This window comes from Odocoileus virginianus, chromosome 4, assembly GCF_023699985.2.
Source record: "Odocoileus virginianus isolate 20LAN1187 ecotype Illinois chromosome 4, Ovbor_1.2, whole genome shotgun sequence".
Taxonomy (NCBI): Eukaryota; Metazoa; Chordata; class Mammalia; order Artiodactyla; family Cervidae; genus Odocoileus; species Odocoileus virginianus.
This window is the reverse complement of record NC_069677.1, coordinates 77,618,013-77,625,754: the sequence shown is the minus strand read 5'-3', so window position 1 is coordinate 77,625,754 and position 7,742 is coordinate 77,618,013.

The following is a 7,742-nucleotide window of genomic DNA, read 5'->3' as shown; positions in this document are numbered from 1 at the left end:
GAGAGGGATTGACCCATCAGAGCAGACATCATTACAGAGCTCACAAGCTTCCCCACCAGCCAGCAGCACCTGCGACCTCTTCCTGGATGCACAGTGTCATCATCCAGCTCAACACCCCAGTGGGATGCCTGAAGCCCCTCCTCTCACCCCTCACAAAATCCAATCCCTTTTCCTTAAGCTGGCCTTTTTCCCCCTTTTTAATTTTTTTTTTATTTTTTAGTTTAATTTGTGTTTCACACTGGAATATAGTTGATTTGCATTCTTGTGTTAGTTTCAGATGTACAGCAAAGTGAATAAGTTATACATATATCCATTCTTTTTCAGATTCTTTTACCATATAGATTATTACAGAGTAGAGTTCCCTATGCTGTACAGTAAGTCCTTATTAGCTAGCTATTTTATAGTAGGGTGTATATGTTAATGGACTTCCCTGATGGCTCAGGTGATAAAGAATCCACCTACAACACAGGAGACCACCTGCCATGCAGGAGACCCAGTTTCGATCCCTGGGTTGGGAATATCCCTTGAAGAAGGAAATAGCAATCTGCTCCAGTATTCTTGCCTGGAAAATCCCATGAACAGAGGGGCCTGCTGGGCTTCGGAGGTCACAAAGAGTTGGACATAATTTAATTCACTAACCCACCACCTTCGTGTGTTAATATCAAACTCCTAATTTATCCCTCACCCTCCTCTGCTGCTGCTGCTGCTAGGTCACTTCAGTCGTGTCCGACTCTGTGCAGCCCCATAGACGGCAGCCCACCAGGCTCTGCCATCCCTGGGATTCTCCAGGCAAGAACACTGGAGTGGGCTGCCATTTCCTTCTCCAATGAATGAAAGTGAAAAGTGAAAGGGAAGTCACTCAGTTGTGTCCGACTCTTCGAGACCCCATGGACTGCAGCCTATCAGGCTCCTCTGCTCATGGGATTTTCCAGGCAAGAGTACTGAAATGGGTTGCCATTGCCTTCTCCCACTCTCCTTTACCCTTGGTTAATTATGTTTGTTTTCTAAGTCTTGTGAGTCTGTTTCTATTTTGTAAATAAATTCATTTGTCGTATTTTAGATTCCACATATACGTGATATCATATGATATTTGTTTTTATCTGAGAGTTGGACAGTGAAGAAAGCTGAGTGCCGAAGCACTGATGCTTTTGAACTGTGGTGTTGGAGAACCACTCTTGAAAGCCCCTTGGACTGCAAGGAGATCCAACCAGTCCATCCTAAAGGAAATCAGTCCTGGGTGTTCATTGGAAGGACTGATGTTGAAGCTGAAACACCAATACTTTGGCCATCTCATGCAAAGAGTTGATTCATTGGAAAAGACCCTAATGCTGGGAAGGGTTGGGGGCAGGAGGAGAAGGGGACGACAGAGGATGAGATGGCTGGATGGCATCACTGACTCGATGGACATGGGTTTGGGTAGACTCTGGGAGCTGGTGATGGACAGGGAGGCCTGGCGTGCTGCGATTCATGGGGTCGCAAAGAGCCAGACACGACTGAGCGACTGAACTGAACTGAATTGACTTAGTCCACATATTATGATAACCTCCAGGTCCATCCATGTCGCCTACGCTCATCTGTTGATTCCACCCCAGTCTAGGCCTCCTCATCTCTAGCTGGTGTTTACAACCACTCAATGCTTGGCCTCTCCTTGAGCTCCACTGCTGGAAGAATCCTACCTAATTAATCAGGCCTTTGATTGAAAACAGTGCTTGCTTCCAGCCAGGTGCATGCCCACATTGAAAGACCATTGGTTAAAAAAAAAGCCATTCATAATTTGACCCCAACTGCCCAGCCAGCCTCAATATAAGCCAGGCACTGCCCAGTCCCTCTTACCAACTGGGTTGACCATCTGCCACTATGACATAACGTTCCAGCATTCTTTATTACTTTCCTGCCCACTCTTCCCTTCCCTGGATCCCTAGAAAACTCCTATGTAGCCATCAAAACCCACATCAAATGCCCCCTTCTCTGCTTGACTGAGAGTTAGTGATTCAAGCCTCTTGCCACATTTGTCCCTGTCTCTGCAGCACCACTTGCCACACTGCTCTGCTGGGTCTGCTGGCTTTTGGCTCACATGTCTGTCACCTCATCACTTGGGAACAGAGACTTCATATCAGTTGTTTTAAAGCCTCCAAAGCTCACGTGGTGTTGCCATGTTAGTGTTAAATCATGCACCTGTAGACTCTAAGGATACCCCTGCCTGCCTTGCTGTGACCTACTTGAAGCGTGCCAATGGCATCATGCAGACCAAAGAGGAGGGAGAGGTGGCATCTCTTTGTTCTTGGTTTCTCATCCCTCATCACTGGATACAGCCATTTATCAGTTATTCTGGCTAAAATATGGAAGATCTATGCTGCAAAGAAGTGTTGTTTGCAGAAGGGGCAGCACATTAGGCCATGTAGTAGGACTCCAGGCAGGTACACGTCAGTAGGAGACTGGTGCTCAAGCCATGCCTGGCACTATGGGGATGACAGCCTTGGCCATGGTGAAGTCCCTGGGGTGTCTGGGGCCACTGGGCTGGGACAGCAGAGGGAAGGGAATGTCAATGATGGGGGCCCAGCAGGGACATCTTGCTTCATCATTTTGACTCTGGTCATGGTCCATATTCACGGAATGATGTTTTTGTTCATTTCACCACATACTTTAAGCCCTGGTCACACCAAAAGGACTTCTGGAAATTATTTGATCCTATAAACTATTCCTTTCTGCTCATCTGCTCAAAATCAATAGAATTGTACAATTAATATTTCAACTTTGCATCCTATTGGAAGCTGCATGCAAACTAATCAGAATACCTTATGTCGGCCAAGTTCCATCTACAGACCTATAAATAGGGTATTTTCTTGTGTTCCTATCAATAGCATTACTGCCAACCATAAAAGAACCTCCTCACACAAGAAAGTGCACTGTCATGCCATTAGTGAATAAAATTCTGGAATGAATTGAGCCACTGGAATTAAATCAACAAATTTAGACAACTTAGAAAACTCTGTAATCAATTTTATTTATTTAAACAAAGGGATAGTAAAATTTGCAGTGGACAGGGACCATCTGTCATGGACAGAGACATTAAAGTAATTCAGCTGGGGCTCACAATAGGGACAGTAACCAGTATTTTTCCACATATAAGGTTTTAATCTTAGGAAAAAAAAATCATTTAAAAAGCATATCATTAATCTTCTTTTATAGTGTATGAAAATGATTTAAGTGTTTGATACCTAGATTTTCCAGCCTCAAAAGGGAACACTATAAATTTCATGACATCTATATTTTTAGAGATAATAATAGCTGTTCTGAAATTGGTAAAAGTCCCCCATTGGTGAAAGAAGTGGCTGTTTGATCATTTACAGAGCCAGTTCCTCCTGGTAGAGTTCCACAGGACAAACAAGGACAGAACCATCCTTCTCACAGTCTTTGCACTTGACCTTCCTCAGGAGCTCCTGAAAACATTGGAAGCAAGAACATCTTTGTCAGCCATCCTCAGCAATCACCTTCAACTCCCACAGACAACAAGGCCGTGTTATAGAACCTCAGAAGACCCTCCCTCGGGTATAAATCACCACCTCTTTCCTCTTGGGAGTGTAATAATAATGGAGGCAAGGTGGGGTCCCTCTTGGAGCTACATGTGTCTTCATACAGGAGCCAGGGGCCCTGACACCCTCCTGAGCTCTCTTTGGGGCTGGCTTGCTGCTCTCTAAAGGGAAGAACTTTCCCAGATGCTCTACAGATTGTCTGAAGCCAACATCTTAGGTCTGGAGCATTCACCCTTCTCAGGGCTTCCCTGTAGCCAGAAAGAAGCTGAGCATCCAGGATGGAGAGACGCTGGGCACAGTAAGGCTGAAGGACTCTATGTCTGAGATAGCGCTTCTGCTTAAGACTCACATCAAAGCTTCCTGTTACCTGTTACAATAATAAAGCAACTTCTGCAAGGCCCCAAAGTGAGCATCTGGTCCCACACCAGCCCAGCAGGCAGTGCGCAGAGCAGGAGGAAGGCTCACTGATGCATGCATGTGGCTGCTGTGACACAGAGACCCAGCCAAGCCTGCTTCCTGGGGGCTGTGGCTTCCTGTTCCCAGAATGCATTGGTTCAGTCCACCTGGCAAATGTTGCTGGGCCCTGACTGTGTGTAGCCTGCAAGCTCCATGAGGACAGGGCTCAGGCTTGATATACGCATCACTGTATCTGCCTACCTGAGACGTATCTGCCCGACACAACATAGTCCCTCAATAATATCTGATTGACAGACTGTCAGCCACTAGGCTAAGGACTCTTTGTGACCCCATGGACTGTAGCCTGCCAGGCTCCTCTGTCCATGGGATTTTCCCAGCAAGAATACTGGAGTGGGTTGTCATTTCCTTCTCCAGGGGTTCTTCCCGACCCAGGGATAGAACCTGGGTCTCCTGCATTGCACTCAGACTCTTTACCATCTGAACCACCAGGGAAGCCCAGGGACAAGGGTACCAGTCATTAAAAGCCAGAGGGGGCAAGGAGTGGCCATCAGCAAACAAGTGACCGTGTGTACTGGACCAAGGCAGGAGCCGAGTTCTATGGCACAAAAACGAAGATGTGAATGACTGCTCCGCCAGTGGGATGAGGGAAGTGCTGCTGAGAGGAACGGTCAGGAAAACTGGACTTCCCCACCCTTTCCCAACCCCCCACCTCAGGACATAGACATCATACAAAGTGGAGAAATAGGTAAAATCTGTTCCTGGCAGCAGTGTAAGCGCCAGCAAAGGCCCACACATGCGGAAATGGATTTTCTATTGCAACTAAAACAAATCACTACAATCTCAGGGTCTTCACATTACACACATTTATTATCCTGCAGGTCAGAAGTCCAGTGGGCTCATCTGGTTTCTTTGCTTTGAGTCTCTCCAAGCCAAAATCTAAGTGTAGCCAGAACTGAGCCCTGGGGGTGAATCCACGTTCAGGCTCACTCAGGCTGTTGGCAGAATCAGTTAGAGGTGTGAAGTCCTTGTTTCTGACCAAGGTTAACATCAGCATGCCAAGCGGAGAGAGTAGAAAGTCTTCAATTTCTTTGATACTTATTTCTTGCCTTCCTTTTGACCTAGTCTTCTTTTCCTGGTGTGGCAATTTTATGGCTTGAATCTTAAAAGAAAACTTGGACGTAACTTTTATTGAGAATTAATGGAGATCAGTCCTGGGTGTTCATTGGAAGGACTGATGCTGAAGCTGAAACTCCACCTTTGGCCACCTCATGCGAAGAGCTGACTCATTGGAAAAGACCCTGATGCTGGGAGGGATTGGGGGCAGGAGGAGAAGGGGACGACAGAGGATGAGATGGCTGGATGGCATCACCGACTCAATGGACATGAGTTTGAGTAAACTCCGGGAGTTGGTGATGGACAGGGAGGCCTGGCGTGCTGCAATTCATGGGGTCACAAAGAGTCGGACACGACTGAGCAACTGAACTGAGCTGAATGTATGCCAGGCACTGGGTTTCAAACATATATAAAGAAGATCTTCCCACTTTACAGCAATAGTTAGTATGTAAACACTTATAAAGTAGATGTTGTTTCATCTCAACTGGTTCCAATGAGCTGAAGGGACCTGAGATGTCAGAACCCATTGGGCTTAATTGAAATGAGCAGTGGGACTTCTTTTGACCACCCGTGTACAGAGCAATGGGGCTTCCCAGGTGGCGCTAGCAGTAAAAGAACCAGCCTGCAAATGCAGGAGGCATAAGAGACTTGGCTTCGACCCTAGGTTGGAAAGATCCCCTGGAGGAGGGCATGGCAACCCACTCCAGTATTCTTGCCTGGAGAACCCCATGGACAGAGGAGTCTGGTGGGCTATAGTTAATGGCACTGCAAAGAGTTAGACACGACTGAAGCGACTTAGCACACACACACACATACAGACCTATGGAGTCATTTCAGCCTTTCCAGAAGACAAGATTCATTAGCATAATCAACATGATCTTCCTCTTCCTGGCCTTAAAAGACTTTGGAATTTTCCCTTCAAGCAACTACTTGTATTGGCCGGGGTTCTCTAAAGGAGCAGCATCAGTAGGAAGTGGACAGAGAGAAAGAGAAGGAAATTCTCAAGGAATTGTTTCACACAGTTGTGAAGGCTGGAAGTCCAAAATCTGCAGGATGGGTTGGCAATTCATTAACTGATTAAATGAGGCCCACCCATGTTATGAAGGGAAGTCAGCCTCACTCAGAGTTTACTGATTTAACTGTTAATCCCCTATAAAAATACATTCACAGTTACAGTTGAGTTTTGAGAATTCTTTATACATGTGTATGTGTATGTATATCATTTACCAGCATACTAAGTGCTCAGTCATGTCTGACTCTTTGCCGTCCCCTGGTCTGTAGCCTGCCAGGCTCTTCTGTCCATGGAATTTTCCAGGCAAGAATACTGGAGTGGGTTTCCATTTCCTTTTCCAGGGGATCTTCCCGACCCAGGGATCGAACTGGCATCTCCTGTGTCAGTTGAATTGGCGGGCGTATTCTTTATCATCGTGCCAACTAATTTACTAGCGTTTTTGTTTTATATACACTGGTCCTTTGTCAGATGTGTGGTTTGAAAACATTCTCTCCCTATCTGTAGTTTGTCTTTTCATCCTCTTAACAGGGTCTTTCATGGAGCTAAAGTTTTCCATTTCAATGAAGTCCAGTCTATCAGTTCTTCCTCTTAGGGATTCTGCTTTTGATGCAGTCTAAGAACTCTTTGCCTTGGCCTAGATCCCAAAGGCTTTCTCCTATATTTCTTTCTAAAAGTTGTATACTTTTACATGTAAGTACAGGATCCCTTTTGAGTTCCTTTTTTTATAATGTAGGAGACTTTTGAAGAATTACTTTTCTGCCTATGAATGTACAATTGTCCCTGAACCATTTCCTGAAAAAGGCTACCTTTCTTCCATTGAATTGCTCTGCCTTTCGGCAGGGCAGTCAGACTTAACTTGTGTGAGTCTATTTCCAGGTTCTGTTCTGTACAATATATCTATGGGTCCACCCCTCTGCTAGTACCAAGTAGTAGCTATATAATAAATCTTGAAATGGGGTAAATTGTCTCTTTCCACTTTTTTTTTTCAAAATTGTCTTAGATATCTAGGTCTTTTGCCTTTTCATATAAATTTTAGAATAATCTAAATTATTTTTTACATGTACTTTTGAAGGAGGAAACAGACAGAACAGGCTCCATCTTGAAAGTAGGACTCCATCTTGGGACAGACTGTGGACTTTGAGCTCTATGCCCAGTATCTATGGAAATGACATACCAATTGGAAAACCAGGCCCACTGGATGGAAGAGCCCCAGGGCTCATATCTACACTCTCTGTTGCCTAAAAGAATACCCTAATTATTTCTGTAACCGAGTAGAATCATAAATTCTATTTTGCTTATTGGGGTATGACCACAGGCCTATTGATAATTGTCCACTGTTAACTACCTAGGCTTAAGGCATATGAATCATGGGTTAACTTTGATTGTATCGTTCTTTTCCTTTGTTCAGACTAGTTTCAGGGAATTCGGGGAGGTGGGTTTGGGCACGAACACTTAGGGCATATAAGGTTTTCAGAAAAACTGGTCAGGGTCCTTGGCTAAGAGGAGACTCTGCCTTGGGCCCGCCAGTGTAATAAACTGCACTCCACTATCTGCATTGTCCTTCTGAGTGAGTTTGTTTCCCAGAACATGTGGCTACAACATTTGGTGCATTAGCTGGGAAACTCCTCACTTTGAGGAGACAAGCCCCATTTAGGACTACTCCAAGG